The 23,225-nt window shown below is 44.2% G+C and overlaps 1 protein-coding gene across 29 annotated transcripts in view; it reads right to left on the bottom strand.

Annotated features, from left to right (window-relative positions):
• The window catches only part of ZNF618 (zinc finger protein 618), a 204,755-nt gene that overhangs the window by 130,068 nt on the left and 51,462 nt on the right, over positions 1 to 23,225 (bottom strand). For 2 of the 29 annotated variants that reach the window (XR_008713932.1, XR_008713931.1), the window contains one exon: positions 6,935 to 7,198. The exons of the other annotated variants lie outside the window; for them this stretch is intronic. The gene's annotated coding sequence lies outside the window, so the exon portion shown is untranslated. Of the gene's footprint in view, positions 1 to 6,934; positions 7,199 to 23,225 lie in introns of those variants that run through there. 29 annotated transcript variants of the gene reach the window in all.

The following is a 23,225-nucleotide window of genomic DNA, read 5'->3' as shown; positions in this document are numbered from 1 at the left end:
AAAGCTATGGTTTTTCCCAACAGTCATGTATAGCTGTGAGTGTTGGACCATAAAGGAAGGCTTAGCAGCAAAGAATGGATACTTTTGAATTGTGGTATTGGAGAAGACTCTTGAGAGTACTCTGGACAGCACAGAGATCAAACCAGTCAATCCTAAAGGAAATAAACCCTGAATATTCACTGGAAGGACTGATGCAAAAGCTGAAGCTAGAATAGTTTGGCCACTTGATGCAAAGAGCAACTCACTGGAAAAGACCCTGATGCTGGGAAAGACTGAGGGCAGGAGGAAAAGAGGACAGCAGCGGATGAGAAGATTGGATGGAATCATGCACTCAATGGACATGAGTCTGAGCAAACTCTGGGAGATGGTGAAGGACAGGGAAGCCTGGCGTGCTGCAGTCCATGGGGTCACAAAGAGTCAGACATGACTGAGTGACTGAACAAGAACAACAATTATTATAAAACAGCTGGGGGAAAAATTGCACAGAATTAGATAAACTGATCACTTTATGAGAATAACAAGTCCAGAGGCAGACTTATGTACATGTAAGAATTTAGACAGTTGTGAACATGTATTTCAGATCAGTGGGAGAAGGACAGACTATTCACTAACAATAATGATGCTTTCTGATACTAGTACTGAGAAGGTTATACCGTCATGTCCAGGTATTCCTGCAAAAATTGCTTGGCCTGAATCTCAGAACAAGGAAATATCAGACATACCCAAATGGAGGGATAGTCTACAAAATAACAACAACAACAACAAAAATCAAGGTCAGGAAAGAGAAAAGGAAAACTGAAGAAGTGATCCAGATGTAAAAAGACGAAAGAGACTGGACAATAGAAAATTCAGCTTGTGACCTGAGGTTTTCTTTTCCTACAGAGCAGGGGTCCCCAACCCCTGGGCCAAGGACCAGTACCGTTAGTAATCCAACTGCAGAGCAGGAGGTGAGCAGTGAGTGAGCCAGGAAAGTTTCGTCTGTAGTTAGAGTTGCTCCCCAATGCTCGTATTACCGCCTGAGGTCCGCCTCCTGTCAGATCAGGGGCAGCATTAGATTTTCACAGGAGCTCGTACACTGCTATGAACTGCATATGCATGCGATCTAGGCTTCCTGCTCTATGAGAATCATCCTGAAACCATTCACCACCCGCTCCAATCTGTGGAAAAATTGTCTTCCACGAAACCAGTCCTTGGTTCCAAGAAGGCTGGGGACCACTGCTACAGAGGACATGACTGACACAGATGGTTAAACAGGAATAAAGTTTGTAGACTTGCTGATGGTATTCCACCAGGGTTAATTTCCTGATTTTGATCACTGAACTATGATATTACAAGCAAATATCCTTGTTTTTAAGAAATACAGCCTGAAGTATTTAAGGGTAAAGGGATATCAGGCCTGCAACTGTGACTCAAATGGTTTAGAAAAAGGATTAAACACAGAGCTGTGGGGGGTGGGCAGTGAGGGGGTGGGAAAGCAAACATGGAAATGTTAATTTTGGGGAAACTGGAGTGAAAATGATCCAGAAATTCTTTGCACTAGTTGTAAACTTTTCTATAAGCCTGAAATTATGACAAAATAAGTTTTTAAAGAGAAAAATGTAAGTTGCAAGATCCCTTGGGACAGTTGTGGTTTCATCCTTATATAGCATTATTATAAACATGTCTGGGAATTATAAACACCAAATTGTAGATTCCTAGTACCTCTGGAGAGGGAGTGGACTGACCCTGGAGAAGGGGGTCTCAACTCTGTCAAGTTTTATTAAATAAAGTCAGATGTGGCAAAAACAAATAAATAAAATTTAGAAACAGATAAGAGTGGGACACCTGGAAAAATACATAAAAATAAATGCCAGAAGGATTAAACAGCAAAACAGGAAAAGAAAATACTAAATAAACACAGGAAATCTTTTTTTTAATAATATTGGAGGTATTTCTAAGCATCTTCAGAAAATAAAGTAGAAAAAGAAGGAAAGAAAGTGATAGTCACTCAGTCATGTCCAAGTCTTTGTGACGCCATGGACTGTAGCCTGCCAGGCTCCTCTGTCCCTGGGATTTTCCAGGCAAGAATATTGGAGTGGGTTGCCATTTCCTTCTCCAAGGGATCTTCCCATCCCAGGGATCGAACCCAGGTCTCCTGCATTGCAGGCAGATTCTTTACTCTCGGAGCCACCAGGGAAGCTCTTCAGAAAAGAAAATTAAAAAATGACAAAAATTAATAAAATACTTACCAATCTGCTAGGCTCTAAGCATTCTGTACACACAGTGTCTCAACTGATCCTTCAGAACAACCCGATGACATAGGGGCTATTATTCCCAGTACACAGATGAGGTTCAGAGAGAAGCTTTGGTCACAGGTCCAAGACACCTTCCCAACTCCAAAGTCTGCACCAATACCCATCTTTCTATGCTGCTCAAGGCAGAAAAATTCCCCAGTTCTTGCATTTTACATACAGCAAGGCAAAGAAAATCAAAGAGTAGCCAGATTCCAAAAGGTTCCACAGGATTCTCATTCTATATTTCAACAAATATTTACTACTCATAACAACAACAAGCTATCTTTTTCTACTGTCTCCATAGTAGGCATGTCACTTATGTGATTTAACCAGCACACCACCATCATGAGGTGGGTTTTTCTATTCTTGTTTTTGAGCTGAGATAACAGGATCAGATTCTGGAAGAGGGTTGTTCAAGGTAACAGCTGGTCTGGCAGAGTTGGGATTTGAGTCCAGGTCTGTCTGCCTACAGAGCCTGGTCCCTGACCACCTAGCTGCACTGCGTTTTCTGAGTGCTCCATGTGCTGGGTTCTGCAAGTGAGGCTTCCCCTGGAGTAGGAGAAAGAATCCCAGCCTGTGGTTTCAAGTCAACCACCTCCTTCCCTGGGATATTAGGCAAAACAGGTCCCATCTGCTTCTGCTCCAGCAGCTGAGCCCCCAAGCGATGGAGTACCCAGGGCCACAAGTAATGTGCATGTGATCCACTCAGTGAACATCTGTGGAGCAGCTTGTGTGTGCCAGGTCCTAGGGACACAGAGGAGAGTACGACTTCACCCCATGCTCAAAGAGCTTGTGGTCTAGAGCAGGGGTTTCCAACCTCCAGGTTCTAAAGGCTGATGATCTCAGGTGGAGCTGACGTAATAGTAACAGAAATAAAGTCCACAACACATGTAATGCGCTTGAATCCTTCTGAAACCAACCTCTCACCTTGACCCTGGTGCCGAAGAGGCTGGGGACCACTGATTTAGAGAACTGAGCAGCCGTAATTATGGATGAAACCAATCAAGACTGACTAGGGTAGGAAGAGATGCGAGGAGGTAAGGGGGGCTTCAAGAGGCCCCAACACCCCTCTTCTTTCAGAAGAAACACAGAAGCCCAGAAAGAATTCTCTGTCGAAAGGTGAGGCAGCCAGGAAGTGGGAGACTGAAATTCAAGGTTTCCAACCCCAGTCCTGAGGCCGTGCTCCTTTTCTGGGGTGAAGCAACATGGAAACATGTCCTGGGCACAGCATTGGGTGTTTCCAGAGCCAGGTAGACAGCAGGCGGTGCTTCTTTGCCTGTGAACAACCCTCATCCCAATGCAGCCTTGCGGGAAGCCAGCCAGAGGCCACTAGCTGTATCTATCCCCTCCTGGGAACTGGTGGCTCCCACCTGAGCTCCTAAAATGACGTGCCTTCATGATCCTGCCCAGTCGGCCATGGTGGAGGCTGAGAGGAAAAGTCCACCAGGTTCCACAGGGGCACTGGTCACCAAGCTCTGAGGAGCCAGGGCAGGCCTCTCCTCCCCAGGGTCTGGGCCCCAAAGCAGCTTCCCACCAGGCAGGGTACGTTGGTGACAGCCCCAGAGCAGCCACAGGGGCTCCAGCCAGGCCACCTGCACGCATGTCCCCTCAGCCCTGACCAGCCACCCGGCCTTATGGCCATTCATAAAACCATGTCCTGGGTCTGAGGCCACTCACACCGGCACGTGGGGAGGGCTTGAGCTGGTATGCGGAGTCTGGCTCAACCGTTCCGAGCCCCATTCTTCTGTTCATCCTGCCATGGCTCTTTCACAGAGGTGCCGTAGCAAATGAGCTTACAAAGCATAAAGGACTCTACAAATAGGATACCCCAGCGGCCCCAGGCTCTCCACGCTCAGGCCAAGGCCAAGAGCATCCTCAGAGCCAAGGGCTCCCTGACGCTTGTCTGCACGAGTCACACACTGCTCAGGAATTAACTTAATCCAGCTTGTATCATTATCTGCACTCTGTGCCTAGAGAACCATGCTTCACCCATGGGCTTGGCGTATGATGCCCTTAAAGTGCCCTTGGGAGGCTGCATTCCCACTCCAACAATCCCACTTTGGGGGAGCACATCGACGATCCCTCCCTCTCTGGGAACAAACTGTCCTCATTTAAGGACAGTTCTGTTTTGGAGAAAACAGTTACCGGTCCCTGGCACATACCATAAACCAAGCGCTGGGCCTAACCATCCTGCACGTATTCTGTCCAGTTAATCCTTGCAGTGGATGGCTGAGGCCAGTGCAGTGAGTAACCCCACTTTTCAGATGAGGAAGCCACCTGCCCAATGGCAAACACTGATGCAGAGCCAAGGCGGGCCTGGGGTGGACTGGCTCGGTCTGTTGGAGTCCTCCTCACTACGCGGCCAGCTCCGGGGCATCTCTCATCCAGCCCCCCTTTGAACTTGGGAGCAATACTGAAACACCCAGCTCAGGCAGCCCTTGCCACCAGCTCTCCTGGTGGCATCTCCACAGACACCTCATGCTGAAGACGTCAGCCCAGGCTCCCTGTCTTCCCTCCGTCATTACCCGGCCTTCAGAACAGCCCCTGTGACTCTAGCCAATCTGTTCTTTAATCTCCTTTTCCTCCAGGGGCCTTCCGTTCACCTCCCCGCCACCAGCGCAACCACCCGCCCCCTCACTCACACCTTGACCTTGCCCTCATCAGTGACACCAACACACCTCCAGCATCCTAACCTCCAGCATCCAGGGCCCAGACTCAGGGTTCCTGCCCTGAGTCCTTGCCACCCACCACCTGGTCTCCCCTGTCTCACTGCCATCCTTCCCCAGCCAAGACCAGGCCCATGGCAATCACCCTCACTCTGGCATAATCTTTCAACTCTCCAGCTCGCTCTAGCCTTTCACTCCCTGGCAAAACCCCAAGGCGACTGCTCACACACCTCGCGCTGGAGGAATGCATGCAACCACGCGGACTGTCCCACTTTAAATTTATGACCACAAACCTCAAGAGGGTCCTTACTACAGCCCAACCATTTCCCTCCTCAATTCACTCTCCTAGATGAACACGTGAGACTTTCCGCTTTCTCCTCAAACCTCAAACAACTTGCTTTCTCTCTACCGACAACTCCTTTCTCTGAGAAAAGAAAAACAATCAGAAGAAAAGGACTCATCTTTCCATCCCCAAACCTGTGAGGCTGCTCCATCTGGACTGAACAGTCCCCTTTTCCTGCCTGTTACACCAGCCTAAGCTGAGCCCTCACTCAACGCTGGGTCCCATCCCCTCTTCCCAAACCAAGGTCACTGCCCCAGTAATTCCCCATGTACCCATCCCCTCCCAGAACGGTCTTCCCTTCTCCACCAGAATCTGCCCACAGCACAGAACAGGCTCACGTACCAGCACCAGGGCCCACATTCTCTCCTCCTAACTCTGCCCTCTTTGGAGCAAAATCCCTCACCCTGGTCCAAGCTCTCCAGCTCCACCTCCTCACTCCCATTCTTTGGAGTCCCACACCACTCTAACCAGCTACCATGGCCCCTGGCATGCCACTGAAATCACTCTCCCCAAGGTCATCAGTGACTGACCCTCTCGCTGTCACAGCAAGCCCAGTGAACCGCCCTCAACCCTCATCTTGGCTAGCACGGTTATCTCTTTCCTTCCTGAAACTCTTTTCTTGGCTTTGAAGACCCCTCACCTCCTGGTTTTGCTCCCACCTCATGGGCCGTTCCCTGGGCTGCCCCTGCCCACCCCATCCCAAGTAAGGGGCTCAGTTTCGGGACTCTCTCTCCCTACACTCACTTCGTGGGTGACCTCAGGAAGTCCCAGAGTCTAATGCTATCTACATACTGACGAATCACTGATTTAATATTCGGCTCTGATCACTGCTCGCCTGAACTCCAGATTCTTCTATCCGACCACTTACTTATCTCAGAGGCATCCTACACTTCACAAGTCTAAAGGGTGCCATTTCCTATCCCCACCCCAGCATGACCTGCTCCTTCCCGAGTCTCAACCCCGGGGCAGTAGTGCTACCCAGCACACAGCGCTCCAGCAAACATCTAGGCTGGAGTCAGCTTTGATTCATTCTGCTTTCCCTCCCACTCGACACCCAACTGGTGCTAATCCCAATGATTCTGATATCAAGATTCATCCCACCTCTGATCCCTCCTCAGCATCTATCCATCACCTCTCCCCCACCCTCCCAACCAGCATCTCCTCTCACTTAGACTACCTCTAAGTATCCCAGCCAGTCTTCTCATGTCCATTCTTTCCCTTCCAGCAGCCTAGGGCATCCTTTAAAAAATGCGAGTCAATTCCTGTGAACAACTCAGTACAAAACCTCATAAAACTCTTCCACCCCCTTCATGGTGGTCTGCTGGGTGACCCTCCGGGATCCAGCTGACCCTGTCTATCTGGCTGGGTCATCTCACTGCACCCCTCACTTCCTCCAACCATTCACAGTTGCCTTTACTGTTTCTCCAACACACCACACTCGTTCCTACCCCAGGGCCTTTGCACTCACTGTTTCCTCCACCTAGACTGCTTTTCCCCATCAGTCCCAAGGTTTGTTTTCTCACTCCATTCAAGCCTCTGCTTGTCAGTGGTCTTTCCTGATCCAATCTCAAAGCACCTTGGACCCCATTCCCTGTATATTACCACAGTACCCCAAGTGTATGACATTTCATTCATCTTCATGTCACTGAACATTATTTGAATACCATTACTTATTTATTTATAGTTATTAAGTCTCTGTGAGGGCAAAGGCCTTGCCTCATTCACTGCTGTATTCCCAATACCCACACCAATCCCTGGACCATAGTAGGTGATTTATGTGCTGAGTGCTTAGTCGCTCAGTCGTGTCCGACTCTCTGCAACTCCATAAACCATAGTCCTCCAGGTTCCTCTGTCCATGGGGATTCTCCACACAAGAATACTGCAGTGGCTTGCCATGCCCTCCTCCAGGAGGTGGTCTATAAATAGATATAAATGTGCTGAATAAATGAATTCACAAATGAACGAATCAACAGGGACACTAAATAGCTTCCCATCAGCCCAGAGAGTGGAGAACAGCACTGTCCACCAGATATATAATGTGAGCCTCACATGCGATTTTTAATCTTCCAGTAGCCACATTTTAAAAAGAAACAGAATTAATTGTAATATATTTGTTATTTAACCCAATATATCTATAATGTTTTTTGAGTGTGACATCAACACTGAAAGAACTATTCAGGCGCTATCTCGGTTTCATACTATGCCTTTGGAAACGGGTGTGTATCTTAGAGCACATCTAAACTTGGATTAGCCACGTTTCAGAGGCCAACAGCCACATGTGCCAAGTGGCTACTGTGCCAGCCAGCAGAGATCTAAACCATGGGTCTGACCAGGTCACTCTTGAACCCAAACAACCCCTGACACCTCACCGTTCTCAGGATGAAGTCCCAGCTCCTCCACCAGGCATGAAATATGTCTTACGACCTGCCCCTCTGGGCTCTGAACATTCCCCTGTACCAACCACGCCGTCAGATCTTTGAATGTGCTGTGTGCTCACTTGCCTCTGAGCCTTAGCACATGCTGTTCCTGCTGCCTCAAGGTTCCTTTCCCATTCATCAGAAACCTCCTACTCAATCTGCAATACTCCTTCACCCAGAAAGCCCTTGTTGACACCTAAGTTTGTGCTCCCAAAATGCCAATTGCTCTGACTTGTGTGTGGTCCCCGAGAGAAGTGACCACCTTGCTCACCTGTGCTAAGCACACACAAGTGCTTGGTGACCGCTGAATTAATGACTGAATGGGGCTTCCCTTTGAGCCAGTTCACAACTCACGCCTACTTCTGTTCACTTTATCTCTCAGCATCTCTCTGTCCTTACTCAAGGCATAAGAAGGGAGCCAGAGTCGTGTTCCCAACTCCACAACCTACCCTATTCCTTCTAAATCTAATAATTTTTGTTGAATTTTATCCTAAGAAAGCAAAATTCCCTATTTCCCCCTGGATTCTGATTTGGGGGGAGAGGAGGGGAATGCTGGACATATATTTTAATGTCAAATATATGCCAGTGATTATCTGGCCTCTACTTCCCTTTCCTACCCAAACAAGGCTAAAATCCAGGCAAGACAAATAACTGTATGTGAAAACTGATCCTGTTGAGTCAGCATCCATCTTCCGCTTAAGAAAGAGGCAGTTCAGTACCAACACCAGAGATACTAGCAGGTACCACCGTTGCCCAAAGATGAGAAAGATGAGAGGCCTAAGCAAGGAAGGTGAGGAATCAGAGCCTGCTCTGCCTGTGGGCATCCTCTTGTCAAGTTCTGACAGACCGACATGTGGGTATGTTACCGTATTCACCAACTCTCTCAACAAACATTAATGTGTACTTTCTCCTTGCAGGCACCATGCTAGGTGCTGGGATACAGAATGAAAACTATGCCTCTGAGTTTGTTCTGCCAAAACGGCAATAATGTCCTGTCCATTCAAGGACCAATCTGCTTCTTTGGAACAGGTTTTTTTAAAAACTGGAAATCCCTGAAATTACACCATCGTAAGGTTCAGTGCATGTCCAAAATTTTTTAAATTTTAAAGGAAGCTCATAGAGAGTAGAATGGGAATAATGAAACTAACTGTGGTTTTAAATGCATGAATGTTTTTATGAGCAAGGAGAACATATGCAATGTTTTTCCCGCCCTAAATGACTTTAAGTGACATCATATCTAAGAAAATTTACAAACGTTAACCCTAACATATATTTTCATTCCTCTCCCCCTCATATTTAAGCTTTCCAAATGGAAAGCAATTTCCCCATTTTGGCTTCAGAACCCACAGAGAATGTGTAACACTAAGTCTCCTGTGCAAATCAGGAGGAATGAATGAAGGTCACTGGTTTATCATACCCTGGAAACACCCCAGCCCTCTCACAACACGTGGAAGCCCCGTAAGCCAGACCTGTTATCAGAGGAAATGCTTTTTAAAAAACACTCATCATGGGAAGAAAAGTCCAAGATAAACTTGCTCCGAGTTACTGGTTATTCATTTGCCTGCACATGACTGCTGTCTTCACTCTCTCTGTTCGGAAGCCTTTTGACTAGTTAACAGTAACGCCAAAGGCAAAGCTGGCGTCTGGAAATACTTCCTTAAAACACACAGTCATTACAAATCATTCCCTCCGCTCAGAAAAGCTGGTGTCATTCTCACAAGAGCATGCTGTGCTAGAAGGGGTTCCGCCCTCTCCCCACTGTACAGGTGGAAAAACTGAGGCCCAGAGAGCACAGCTCACCCCTGAACACAGTTCTCTCAGCCAAACTTGGTTTACCGTCGCTCATTCCCCAAATGAGAGGCAGAAGCACTAACCAAATCACAGACTGTGAGTGCCTAGTCCGGCCAGACAGGGCCAAGAGGAGGAGGGAAGGCAACAGAGTTATGACATGCCCAGGCCCCTCACTGTGTCCCCATCGCCCAGGAAACTGAAGGGCACCAAGTCCTCCAGCACCGTTATGACACCAGAGAACAAGACTGACAAAAGCCACCAGGTGGGGGCTTTTGGTTTTAGCTTCCATGTGTAAAGAGCACAGAAGCCATCACTCCCACTCTTCTAAGAAAAAAGATGACAAAATGAAATGAAAACCCACAACTTTCTGTGAATGGAGAATTGAGGTTACACAGCAAACCATCAACTCTGACAACTGGACAGACAAGCAAATACAGAGAAGTACAGCTTGCTGGGAACAGCCACAGAGCTACAGGCAGTAACTGCTGGGTCACTTTAACCATAACTGCCTAATTGCTGGAAGCTGAGTGTCCACTGGTTTGGGACCCCTGGGGACGCAGTCTCAAGGGGAGCCTCAACAGGTTCATACTTTGGAGAGAAGGGGAACCATTTTTGAAACAGTGCAGAACTCTCTGTTCTCCAGAACAGAAAGCCTGTCCTCCAGGGGATGTACTTCTCATAGACTTATCTGAACTACTGTGCTGTGTACTCTTCTCTGTCCATGGGATTTTGCAGGCAAGAATACTGGAATGGGTACTTCCTCCTCCATGGAATCTTCCTGACCCAGAGATCGAACCCACATCTCCTGAATCTCCCACACAAGCAGGTGGATTCTTTACTAATTAGCCACCCAGAAAGTCCTATCTGACCTGGGGGAAGGGCAATGTGACCACATCAGCTCCATCCTGTCTCACATAAGGGGAGAGAAGGAAAAGGCTTAGAAACTCTTCTAGAGGTCCCAGCCCAAGAACTCAGGCCCACTAAAAAAACTAGTGAGAGCTTTAATCCTAAAATTTAATCCTCTCCTTAACAACTTACCACCACATCATAAAGACGAGAGCATAAGAACAGTGGATTGCAACTGAAAGCTGAAAGACACAGATTCTATCTAAGGAGGAGTTCCTAGGGAAACCCAAAGACAACAGGAAGAGGGGAGGGGGGATAGACAAGGAGGGAGCTGAAACCTCTGGCATCTACAGGTACACATGTGAGTTTCAAGTTGCTTCAGTTGTGTCTGACTCTTTGTGACCCTGTGGACTGTAGTCTGCCAGGCTCCTCTGTCCATGGGATTCTCCAGTAGAGAATACTAGAGTGGGTCACCATGCCCTCCTCCTGGGGATCTTCCCAACCTAAGGATCAAACCTGAGTCTCTTATGTCTCCTGCATTGGCAGGCAGCTTCTTTACTAACTAGTGCCACCTGGGAAGCCCATCTATAGGTATAACAAACATTAAATGTGGTCCAGTAACATCACATAGGAGGGAGGAGGGTTCAGGATGGGGAACACATGTATACCTGTGGCGGATTCATTTTGATATTTGGCAAAACTAATACAATTTTGTAAAGTTTAAAAATAAAATTAAATTAAAAAAAAAGAAAAAAACAAAAACAAAGTTTCACACTAAAATTCTCATGATATCAGTTATTAAATTCATCATGTCTTGCTTTTAACAAAAAATTATAAGACATGCTAGAAGGCAAGAAAAAATAGTCTGGAGAGACAAAGTAAGCATCAGAATCAGATACAGATATGACACGGGTTTTGAATTGTAATTTAAAATAACTATGATCTTGAGAGTCCCTTGGACTGCAAGGAGATCCAACCAGTCCATTCTGAAGGAGATCAGCCCTGGCTGTTCTTTGGAAGGAATGATGCTAAAGCTGAAACTCCAGTACTTGTGGCCACCTCATGCAAAGAGTTGACTCATTGGAAAAGACTCTGATGCTGGGAGGGATTGGGGGCAAGAGGAGAAGGGGATGACAGAGGATGAGATGGCTGGATGGCATCACTGATTCAATGGACGTGAGTCTCAGTGAACTCCAGGAGTTGGTCATGGACAGGGAGGCCTGGCGTGCTGTGATTCATGGGGTCACAAAGAGTCGGACACGACTGAGCGACTGATCTGATCTGAATACGTTAAGGGCTCTAACAGAAAAAAATAGATAATATGTAAAAAGAAATGGGTGACATAAAAGAAGAAATCAAAACTCTAAGAAAAAATGCTAGAAACCAAATACAGAGCAACAAAAATGAAGAATGCCTTTGACAGGCTCCTCAGCAGACTGGACACAGCTGAGGAAAGAATCACTGAGTTGGAAGGTAGGTTACACAATACCCAAACTGAAATACAAGAGATAAAGAATGAGATGATAAAAACTTCTGGTTTCCACTTCAACTTGGAATGAGTTCACAAGAGAGAAGCTAAGGACTTTGCTGCTGGTCCAGTGGTTAAGAATCCTCCTCTCAATGCAGGGGACGCAGGTTTGATTCCTGGTCAGGGAACCAAGATCCCACATGCCACAAAACAAATAAATGTGCCAACCACAACTACTGAGCCTGCACTCCACAGCTAGCATCTGTGCGCGGCAATACAAGATCCCACAGGCCGCGACTAGGACCTGGCACAGCTAAATAAATAAACAAATCTTTTTTTAAAAGAGAGGAAGAAAAGCTTGACAAACTGAAAAATTAATAACTTATCTTAGGCCATCAGAGAACAGAGATCTCCAGGCCCTGAAATCTGGAGAGAAAGGTGAATAAAGAGACTCATAGCTTACCACGAGCTGAAGCTGCCCCCTGCAGCCAGGAGCTGGTAGGAACACTTGGGGGTAATTACAGAGACTGAGCACAGATGGGCTTGAGGGAGAAAAATCTCCTGGGGGTTGCAACTCCTTCCTGAGTTTTATCTCCAGGAGCCTTACCAGCTTCTCAGGGTTTTAAGATGGAAGAAAGTTCTCCGCTTGGTGAAAAGTAACAATTTTTAAATATACCCAGAACATTCTGTGCTATTTAACACAGGCCTACCCTCAAGGGAAAATATTTATGGAGTTTAACCAAAGTGAGTTCTACAAGGAACTAACTGACATCAGGGCAGGGAAATACCCAAATCCAGTCCCCTCTGACCTTCCGGTCTGACCTAAAGAGGAAAAAAAATAGAGACGCACTTGTTAAGGTCACAGGCCAGGGACCCAGGCCCACTAAAAGACTGACCACTAATCACAAGAGTCTAACATGCTTCTCCTCTCCCCACACCTCGCCACCACATCGGTAGGGCTCCTGAACAATTAATAGAGGATTACAGCTAAAGGATCTGCAAGGTTCAGACTCTACTTAAGCAGTCTCAAAAGAAACCCGAAAACTACAGGGAAGACAAAAACAAGGCCACCAGAGGAAATTTTAGCCTCTGACACCTACAATTATAGCCAATTGTTAGCACAGCCTAACTCCTAACCAGATAGACATAAAACCTCAAACTAGAACGCTGATTACCTCAGTTCCTGTTACTAGTTATATCATGTCTGGCTCTCAATCAAAAATTACAGGGCATGATTAAAGGCAAAAGACAAGTCTAAAGAGACACAGCAGGCATCACGGTCAGACTCGGATACAAAACAGATTTTACAATTTTCAAGCCAGGACTTTAATACAACTATGATTAGTATACAAAGGGCTCAAAATGGAAAAGGTGGACAACACCTAAAAATGGATAGCAATGTAAGCAAAGAGATGGAAACTCTAACCAAGAATCAAAAGCAAATGCCAGAAAGTGAAACTTCTCAAAATGATAAAGCAAAGACAAGAAAGAATGTAAAAAAAAAAAAAAAGAAGAAGGTGAATGTCCAAGAACTATAGGATAATTACAAAAGGTGTAACATATACATAATGAGAGTGTCAGGAGAACAAAGAAAACAAAAGAAATATTTGATATAATAATGGCTGAGAGTTTTCCAAAATTAATGACAAGACACTAAACCACAAATCCAGAAAGCTCAGAGAGCAACAAGCAAAATAAGTAACAAAAAATCTACACCTAGGCATATCATTTTCAAAGGACAGAAAAATCAAAGACAAAGAGGAAATCATGAAAGCAGCCAGAAGTCATTAGAAACAAATGAACAACAACAAGAAAAGCCTGTTTACCTATGGAGTAACAAAGATAAGAATCACCCTGGAGCTCTCACCAAACACCATGCAAGCAAGAAAACAGGGGCATGAAATACTCACGGTGTTCAAAGAAAACAGCTACCAATGTAGTAACCTGTATCTGGTAAGATTTCCCTTTAAAAGTGAAGAAAAAATACAGACAAGCATTTAAGGAAATCTGTCACCAGTAGATCCCTAAAAGAAATTTTAAAAGTTCTTCAGGGAGAAGGAAAATAACAGGTCAGAAACTCAACATACACAAAACAAGGGAACAGTGTGGGAGAAGGAAAAAATGAGAGTAAAATAAAATTTTTATTTTTCTTATTCTTAAGTCACCTAGTAGATAACTTTGTTCAAAATAATAGTAAGAAAACAATATATGGACAACTATAACTTGCGAATTAGTGAGATGAATAACAGCAGTTTCACAAGAGATTATTGTTGTTGTTGCTGAGTTGCTAAGTCGTGTCTGACTCTTTGTGCCCCGATGGACTGCAGCGTGCCAGGCTTCCTTGTCCTTCACTATCTCCTGGAATTTACTCAAACTCATGTTCATTGAGTCGGTAATGCTATCCAACCATCTCATCCTCACAAGAGATGGGAGGGAACAACTAGGAATCCTGTTATAAGATACATGCACTACCTGAAGCAAAACAGTGTTATTTTAAAATGGACTTAGATTAAATGTTAATGTATATTGCAGAGTCTTGGGCAATCACTAAAAAAAAATTTTAAAGACTTCAGATGCTATGAGAAGGGAGAATACAGAATCATATAAAGTGCTCAATTAAAACCAGAGGAGGCAGAAAAAAGGAAAAGACAAAAAAGAAAAACTCAAGGACAACAAATAGAAAACAGTTCCAAATATGGTACATATTAATAATCACTTTAACTATGAATGGCCTAAATACACTGATTAAAAGACACAGACTATCAGAACAGATTAAAAAAAAAACAAAACAAAAAAACTCCAGATCCAACTATATTTTGTGTCCTAAAAACAAAATCCACTTTAAATATTGATATAAAAACATATATATATACATTAAAAGTAAACATATAGGGGAAAAATATACCATGCTAACACAAATTAAAACAAATCTAGAGTAGCTATATTAATTTCAGACAAAGCAAGAATCAGAGCAAGAAAAACAGGAATAAAAAAGGAGTATTACACAATGACGGGTCAATTCTGCAAGACACAGCAATCTTTAACATACATGCACCTAACAACACAGCATGAGAATATCTGAGACAAAACTGACAGAACTACAAAGTGAAGCCTAACATCAGTAAGGATATAGCTAAACTGAATAGCACCATCAATCAACAGGATCTAACTGACATTTATAGAGTACTTCATCCAACAACAGAATACACACTCTTCTCAAGCTCACATAAAAGTCACCAAAACAGATCACATTCTAGACTAAAATACACCTTAACAAGTTAAAAAAAAACAACAACCAGAAACCATACAAAATATGCTCTCAGACCACAATGGGTTTAACCAGAAATAAATAATAGAAAACTGTATTTTAAATTTCAAAATATTTGCTGGAAATATTGATGGAAAACTTAAATACTTGGAGATTAAACAAGAGTCTTCTAAATAACACATGGGTCAAAGTGGAAGTCTCAAGAGAAATTTTTAAATATTTTTAACTAAATGAAAATGAAAACACAATTATTAGAATTTGTGGAACGCAGTGAATGCAGTGCTTAGAGGGAATTTTATTGAACTGAATACATATATTAGAAAAAAGCTGGATCTAAAATCATTCATATATGCATCCATCTTAGGAAACTAGAGAAAGTAGAACAGTATAAACTTAAAACAATCATAAGAAAAGAAAGAGCAGAAGTCAATGAAACTTCAAACTGGAAATCAATAGCAAAAATTAATGAAAGCAAACACTAGTTGTTTGAAAAGACCAATAAAACTGATAAACCTCTAGCCACGATCAGTTCAGTTCAGTCGCTCGGTCGTGTCTGACTCTTTGTGACCCCATGGACTGCAGCACACCAGGCGCCCGTGTTCATCACCACTCCCAGAGCTTGCTCAAACTCATGTCCATCGAGTCAGTGATACCATCCAACTATCTCATCCTCTGTCATCCCCTTGTCCTCCTGCCCTCAATCGTTCCCAGCATCAGGGTCTTTTCCAATGAGTCTGTTCTTTGCACCAGATGGCCAAAGTATTGGAGTTTCAGCTACAGCATCAGTCCTTCCAATGAATATTCAGGACTGATTTCCTTTAGGATAGACTGGTTGGATCTCCATGCAGTTCAAGGGACTCTCAAGCGTCTTCTCCAACACCACCGTTCAAAAGCATCAATTCTTTGGCGCTCAGCTTTCTCTATAGTCCAACTCTCACATCCATACATGACTACTGGAAAAACCATAGCTTCGAATAGATGGACCTTTGTTGGCAAAGTAATGTTTCTGCTTTTTAATATGCTGTCTAGTTGGTCATAGCTTTTCTTCCAAGGAGCAAGCATCTTTTAATTTCATGGCTGCAGTCACCATCTGCAGTGATTTTGGAGCCCCCAAAAAAATAAAGTCTGTCACTGTTTCCATTGTTTCCCTATGTATTTGCCATGAATGGGGGACCAGATGCCATGATCTTCATTTTTTTAATGTTGAGTTTTAAGCCAACTTTTTCACTCTCCTCTTTCACTTTCATTAAGAGGCTCTTTAGTTCTTCTTCACTTTCTGCCATAAGGGTGGTGTCATCTGCATATCTGAGGTTATTAATATTTCTCCTGGCAATCTTGATTCCAGCATGTGCTTCATCCAGCCTGGCATTTCACATGATGCATATAAGTTAAATAAACAGGGTGACAATATACAGCCTTGATGTACTCCTTTCCCTATTTGGAACCAGTCTGCTGTTTCATGTCCAGTTCCAACTGTTGCTTCTTGACCTGCATACAGATTTCTCAAGAGGCATGTCAGGTGGTCTAGTATTCCCATCTTTTGAAGAATCTTCCAGTTTGTTGTGATCTACACAGTCAAAGGCTTTGACGTAATCAATAATGTAGAAGCAGATGTTTTTCTGGAATTCTCTTGCTTTTTCAATGATCCAACGGATGTTGGCAATTTGATCTCTGGTTCCTCTGCCTTTTCTAAATCCACCTTGAACATCTGGAAGTTCATGGTTCATGTACTGTTGAAGCCTGGCTTGGAGAATTTTGAGCATTCCTTTGCTAGCATGTGAGATGAGTGCAATTATGCAGTAGTTTGAGCATTCTTTGGCATTTCCTTTCTTTGGGATTGGAATGAAAACTGACCTTTTCCAGTCCTGTGGCCACTGCTGAGTTTTCCAAATTTGCTGGCATATTCAGTGCAGCCCTTTCAGAGCATTGTCTTTTAGGATTTGAAATAGCTCAACTGGAATTCTATCACCTCCACTAGCTTTGTTCGTAGTGATGCTTCCTAAGGCCCACTTGATTTCACATTCCAGGATGTCTGGCTCTAGGTGAGTGACCACACCATTGTGATTATCTGGGTCATGAAGATCTTTTTTGTATAGTTCTTCTGAGTATTCTTGCCACCTCTTCTTAATATCTTCTGCTCTGTTTGGTCCGTACCATTTCTGTCCTTTATTGTGCCCAACTTTGCATGAAATGTTCCCTTGGTATCTCTAATTTTCTTGAAGTCTTTCCCATTCTATTGTTTTCCTCTATTTCTTTGCATTGATCACTGAGGAAAGCTTTTTTATCTCTCCTTGCTCTTCTTTGGAACTCTGCATTCAAATGGGTATATCTTTCCTTTTCTCCTTTGCTTTTAACTTCTCTTTCCTCAGCTATTTGTAAGGCCTCCTCAGACAACCATTTTGCCTTTTTGCATTCTTTTTCTTGGGGATGGTCTTGATCACTGCCTTCTGTACAACGTCACAAACCTCCATCCATAGTTCTTCAGGCACTTTGTCTATCAGATCTAATCTCCTGAATCTATTTATCACTTCCACTGTATAATTCTAAGGGATTTTATTTAGGTCATACCTGAATGGTCTAGTGGTTTTCCCTACTTTCTTCAATTTAAGTCTGAATTTTGCAATAAGGAGTTCATGATCTGAGCCACAGTCATGTGGCTAGCCATGATAACCAAGACAATAAAACAGAAACACAGATTACTAATATCTGAAGTGGAAAAAGGCTATCAGCATTGACCTCATGGATATAAAAGAATAAAGGAATATTATGAACTCCTTGACCATAAATCTAACTTAAATGAAATGGACCAATTCCTTGAAAGACACAATTTAGTAAAATTCAGATAAGGAGAAACAAATAATCTATTTCATACATTTATACATATATATATATATATGTATATATATATAACTGAATCAATAAAAAAAGCCTTCCAAAAAAAAAAAAAAGTACCAGGTCCAGATGGTTTCAGTAGTACACTCTGATACTTAGGGATGAAATGATACCAATTCTCTACAATCTTCTCCAAGAAAAAGAAGCATAGGGGACACTTCTCAACTCATTATATGAAGTCAGTATTACTCTAACACCAAGACCAGATAAAGATAATACAAAAAAAAGAAAACCACAAATGATTCTCTTTCCTGAACACTAATGCATAAATCACCAATAAAATATTAGCAAACTTAGTTGAACAACGTATAAAAAGAAGCATATGTGTGAAAGTTGCTCAGTCATGTCCGACTCTTTGCGATCCCTTGGACTGTAGCCTGCTGGGATCCTCTGTCCATGGAATTCTCCAGGCCAGAATACTGGAGTGGTAGCCGTTCCCTTCTCCACGGGATCTTCCCAACCCAGGGATTGAAGTCAGGTCTCTTGCATTGCAGGTGGATTCTTTACCATCTTGGCCACCAGGGAAGCAAAAAGAGGTATACACCATAACAAATGAGATTTATTCCAGGTATGCAAGGCTGGCTTGAACACTGAAAAATCAATTCACATAATCCATCACATCTACAGGCTAGAAAGAAAAATCACATTGTCATATCAATAGCTGTGCATCTGACAAGATCCAACACCTATTTATGATAAAAAAAAAACTCTCAGAAAACTAGGAATATAGGGGAACTTCCTCAATTTGATGAAGAATATGTATCAGAAAACCTACAGCTAAGATCATATGTAATGGTAAGAAACCAGATGTCTTCTCCTGGAAGCAAGGCAAGGATGGAAAGACCAGAAAGAAGGCAAAGATGTCCCCTTCTCCATCCCTACTCAACATCATACAGTAAGTCCTAGCTAACGCAACAAGACAAGAAAAGTAAATTAAAAGCATACAGACTGAGAAGGAAGAAATAAAATTTTCTTTATTCAAAGATACATGACTACTGTTTAGAAAATACAAAAGAAAACCTTTGATATTAAAAAAAAAAACTGGAATAAGTAATATAAGAAGGTGGCAGGATCCCAGTTTAGTATTTTAAAAAGTCAACTGTTTTTATATGTACAAACAGGGTACTGTAAATGGAAATTTAAAACACAATACCACTTATATTGGCACTAATAAAGGAGAGCATTACTTAGGTGTAAATCTAACAAAATATGTAAATGATACATGAAGACTATAAAACTTTGATGGAATAAAATTTAAAAACTCTAAATAAATAAAGAAATATTCCATATTCATGAAAGAAAAACTCAATATTGTTAAGATGTTGGTTGTCAACTTAATCTACGGAATCAACACAATCCCAATCAAAATTCCAGCAAGTTATGTTGTGACTGTTGACAAACTAATGGTAAAGTATAAATGGAAAGACCAGAAGACCCAGAGTAGCCAGCGAGCACTGAAGAAGAACAAAGGCAAAAAACACACTATCTGACTTCGAGACTTACTGTAAAACTATGGTAATCAAGTGTGTGGTATTGGTGAAAGAACAGACAAATAGATCAGCAGAACAGAATAGAAAGCTCAGAAAAAGACCCACAAATACAGTTAAATGATCTTTGAAAAAGGCAATTCAATGGAGAAAGGATAGTCTTTCAACAAATGGTACTATCAATAGAACAACTACATAGCAATGTGCAAAAAAAACCCCAAAAAACCTCAGTTCAGTTCTGTGCTTATCCCCCCAGTATACAGACACCAACCAGTACCACTTTCTCTGGGGAGTATGCATCAGTGCTCCTGGAAGCTGCCAATATACCCTCCCTCTCCCCCTTCCAGCCACTTCATGTCCAACCATTCCCGAGTCAGGTCAAAACTCACAGAGCTCTTAGGACAACTTTTACTATCGGTTTCAGATCTTTCCTCAGTCCCCATTCCACATCAATTTCTTTCCTTCCTTTTGTCTACATAAATTGCTTCCTGCAGAATGGTATCTATTTTTTGCTCCCTGGTTTCTCTCCAACACTATGCACAGGGTAGAAGTCCAGCAAACACTTCCTAAATGAGTGAACTTTTATGTTCTGCACGTCACATGTCTCCTGATACATCAAAATATCAATACATCAAATATCAACATCCAGAGGGGTTATCTCCAGGTTCTGGGAAGGTTATAGATGACCTTGATTTTTTATTCCTTTTTTTTTGCTCATCTGGACTTCCTACCTGTTCAGCAGTGAACCTGCATTCCTTTGGTTAATAAAAAAAATAACAGAAGTAAAAAGAAAAAAAAGGCAAGAAAACAACATAAGAAAGGTCAGGTTTACACAAATATCAGGAGTGATGATTCACGTCACAGAAGGTACTTTTTGCTTTGTAAAAAAGCTCTGTCATAAAAATCTTGTATGCAGGGAATAGTCCAAAAAAGGGTTTGATTAGCGGGAAACTTTTCAGGATGAGTGAAGTTCAGAGAGTCTTGTTTGCCCAACGGAAACAAAGAAGCTGTCCCTTCTTCCTTCCTTCCAGACATGTGCTGTTTCCTTCTGTCTCCTAAAAGGAGGTCGTGGCAAATCGCAACTCATCAGTTCTGAACTCAGTGACCTCTGACCCCATCAGCCTCGGAGGGTTTTTCCTTCAGATGTGGATGTCTTGAGACTCTGGGAAAAGAGACTGGATCCTCAGTTGCTGTAACCAGGAAGAAACCTTTGACCCACTGGATGGAGACAGAATATCCTTGGCCTGACAGGCGAAAGGCTGGAGTAATTCTCTGGCCTCAGAATAGAAACCAGGTGCATAACACTCACCTGGTTTGAGAGATGGGGAAACAGACCAGAAAGGCGAAGTAATTTACCTGCCCTAGCCATTAGGCAGAAGAAACAGGGCTCAGGATTCCAATCTCAGTCTGACAGATACAAAAGCTTCATGATAAATGAAGCTTTATGATCAAGGAACTTTTAAAAATGGCAAAAGTACTGAGTGCCTGATCCACGCCAGGTTCTGAGCCAAGACCACCAACAGGAACGCCACCAGCCCTGTTCCTGGGGAGTCTGCACACGAGCAAAAGAACATCATCCCATCACACAACGCCCAATAACCACAGAACTGCTAGTCATCATACAACCGACTTCCGCCTGTGAAATGGACTACCAGGTAGAGCTCATGCCTTCAAGCCAAGTGGAACACAAAGACACCTAAGCTACCACCAGCCACATAGCAATCTGCAGAAACCCACCGCTAAATCCTATTAGGACTACCACAAACTGCCACTTTGGCTCCTCTCATGCCAGGCACTGTGCGTAGCACTTCCTACTCAGTACTTCACTTAGTCATCACGACCACCCTATGTCGTAGGCTCGTTTCTCCTCATCATGTCCGACTCTTTGGGACCCCATGGACTGTAGCCCACCAGGCTCCTCCGTCCATGGGATTCTCCAGGCAAGCATGCTGGAGTGGGAAGCCAGGAGCTCTTCCAACAGAGATTCTCTGTTCTGGATCCAGATGATGCAGAGGCTTCCATGCCCAGCCCAGGGCTCCATTTGCTCCCCAGCTCCAACCAGGCATCAAGCCCCTGCCTGGTTCAGACAGGATGAGATTCTGGCCCCAGCATCCTCACTCACTCTTGTTCACAATAAGTCAGGGGGGCTGGAGTGATGGAAAGTCTGTTCATTTAGCCATGGACTGACTGTTAAACACTGGCCAGCTCCTTCCTTCGCTGGGGAGTTGAGCCCATGGGCTCCAACTTGGCTTTGCTACCTGTTGGTGAAGTCAACACCTGAGCTTCAGTTTCCTCACCAGTAAAAAGGAGATGATGACAGCATCTACTGCAGAGCTGTCCTGAGGATGAGACACATGGACAGAGGCGCCTTCTACAAACCCCTGGATTTCCACCATTAGAGCACTTACCCTACATACGGGAAAACTGCCGTTTGTAGTGAAGCCCACAGGGCAGGGGTCCTGTGGTCTAATTCACCCCGGTATCTAGTACAGTGCTGGACCTACTTCAGGCACTCAATAAACACTTCTGGGATGGATGGATAAGTGACCGAAAAGAATGCTAGAATGGGACCCCTCGCTACTCTGAGCCACACGTACCCTGGGGTGGAGCATGCTGAGTGCTAAGCTGGGGGCATACACAGCTCACCAATGCTTGCCTTTGCTGATGGCTACATCCCCAGGCTGAGCGAACAGGCCTCCAGTATCCCTGACCGGAGACCATAGAAGGCTTGCTGTCTTTGACAGGTGGTGTTCCATCACCTGCTGGGATCTATCCAGGTTCTTGCCCCTGTTAGGTATCACATAGTATACATACTTGATAAATACAGATTCAAGGCAAGCTGACACTGCCCTCTCCCTCCCAGGAGGCCTGCTCTAAGCAACTGTAACTCTTCCTCCGGCTCTTCCCCCGTCTCCTTCATCCACATAAACCTCTTCTATGTTACCCCAACCCAGGAGAGCCTTGAGGAGCTGGCAGCTTCACCTGGGTACTGAGACATTTTAAAATATGTTTATGCTTTCCAGACCCTTAAGCACAATGGAGAGGCAGTCGTTTCCCTTTTCCTGGGACTCCGTTTCTCTGCCTGCAAACTAAGACAACCGTGCCCGCCTGGCCCAGTTCCCAGGACCGCCCTGCAGAACTGGCGCGAACACAAGACATCGCGGTGTTCCACAAACCTGAACCGCTGAGTAGAGGTGGTATCAGAGAAGGCACCACCCTGTGAAGGGGTCTGCACCGTTCTCAGAGGCACCAGCAACGCCATCTCAGGAGCCAGCAGGGCCTCTCCTGACTCGGAAAAGGGGCTACCACTTGCCAAGGCTGCTCCTGGCCCAGAAATCTGCCAGAAGGGTCGGCAAGAAAGCCTGGCAGCCCGTTCCCCTCTTCAGGGGAACACACACACACACAGTCCAACTCATAAATAAAAATCTGATTATCACAAGCTTTTCCAAAGCCAACGTGACTGAGTTTTAATCTTTCATAAAGAAAAACTCATAAAATATTCAAGCGAGACCTGTGCGTCTCAGGAGACCAGGAGTGGCTCTTGGCAGCCCCCCAGCTACAGACACGCTGGTGGGGGTCCCTGGACCTCTGCCGTCAACTGCTGGAGCCTCCTGCCTGCCACGGCTGGTGTTCAACCAAGTCATTAGCAGCGAGCAGGCCCGGCTCTGCCAGCCCCAGCTAACTCTCCAGCCAGCCTGCTCCTCTTGGCTGCTTTCCCCGCCTTTGGCTCTTTCTACTCGACAAGATCTATTTCTACAAGATCGGGGATGCCCT

The sequence above is a fragment of the Bubalus kerabau genome, chromosome 4 (genome assembly GCF_029407905.1).
Source record: "Bubalus kerabau isolate K-KA32 ecotype Philippines breed swamp buffalo chromosome 4, PCC_UOA_SB_1v2, whole genome shotgun sequence".
NCBI classification, from domain to species: Eukaryota; Metazoa; Chordata; class Mammalia; order Artiodactyla; family Bovidae; genus Bubalus; species Bubalus kerabau.
This window is presented reverse-complemented; position numbering and strand designations above follow the sequence as displayed.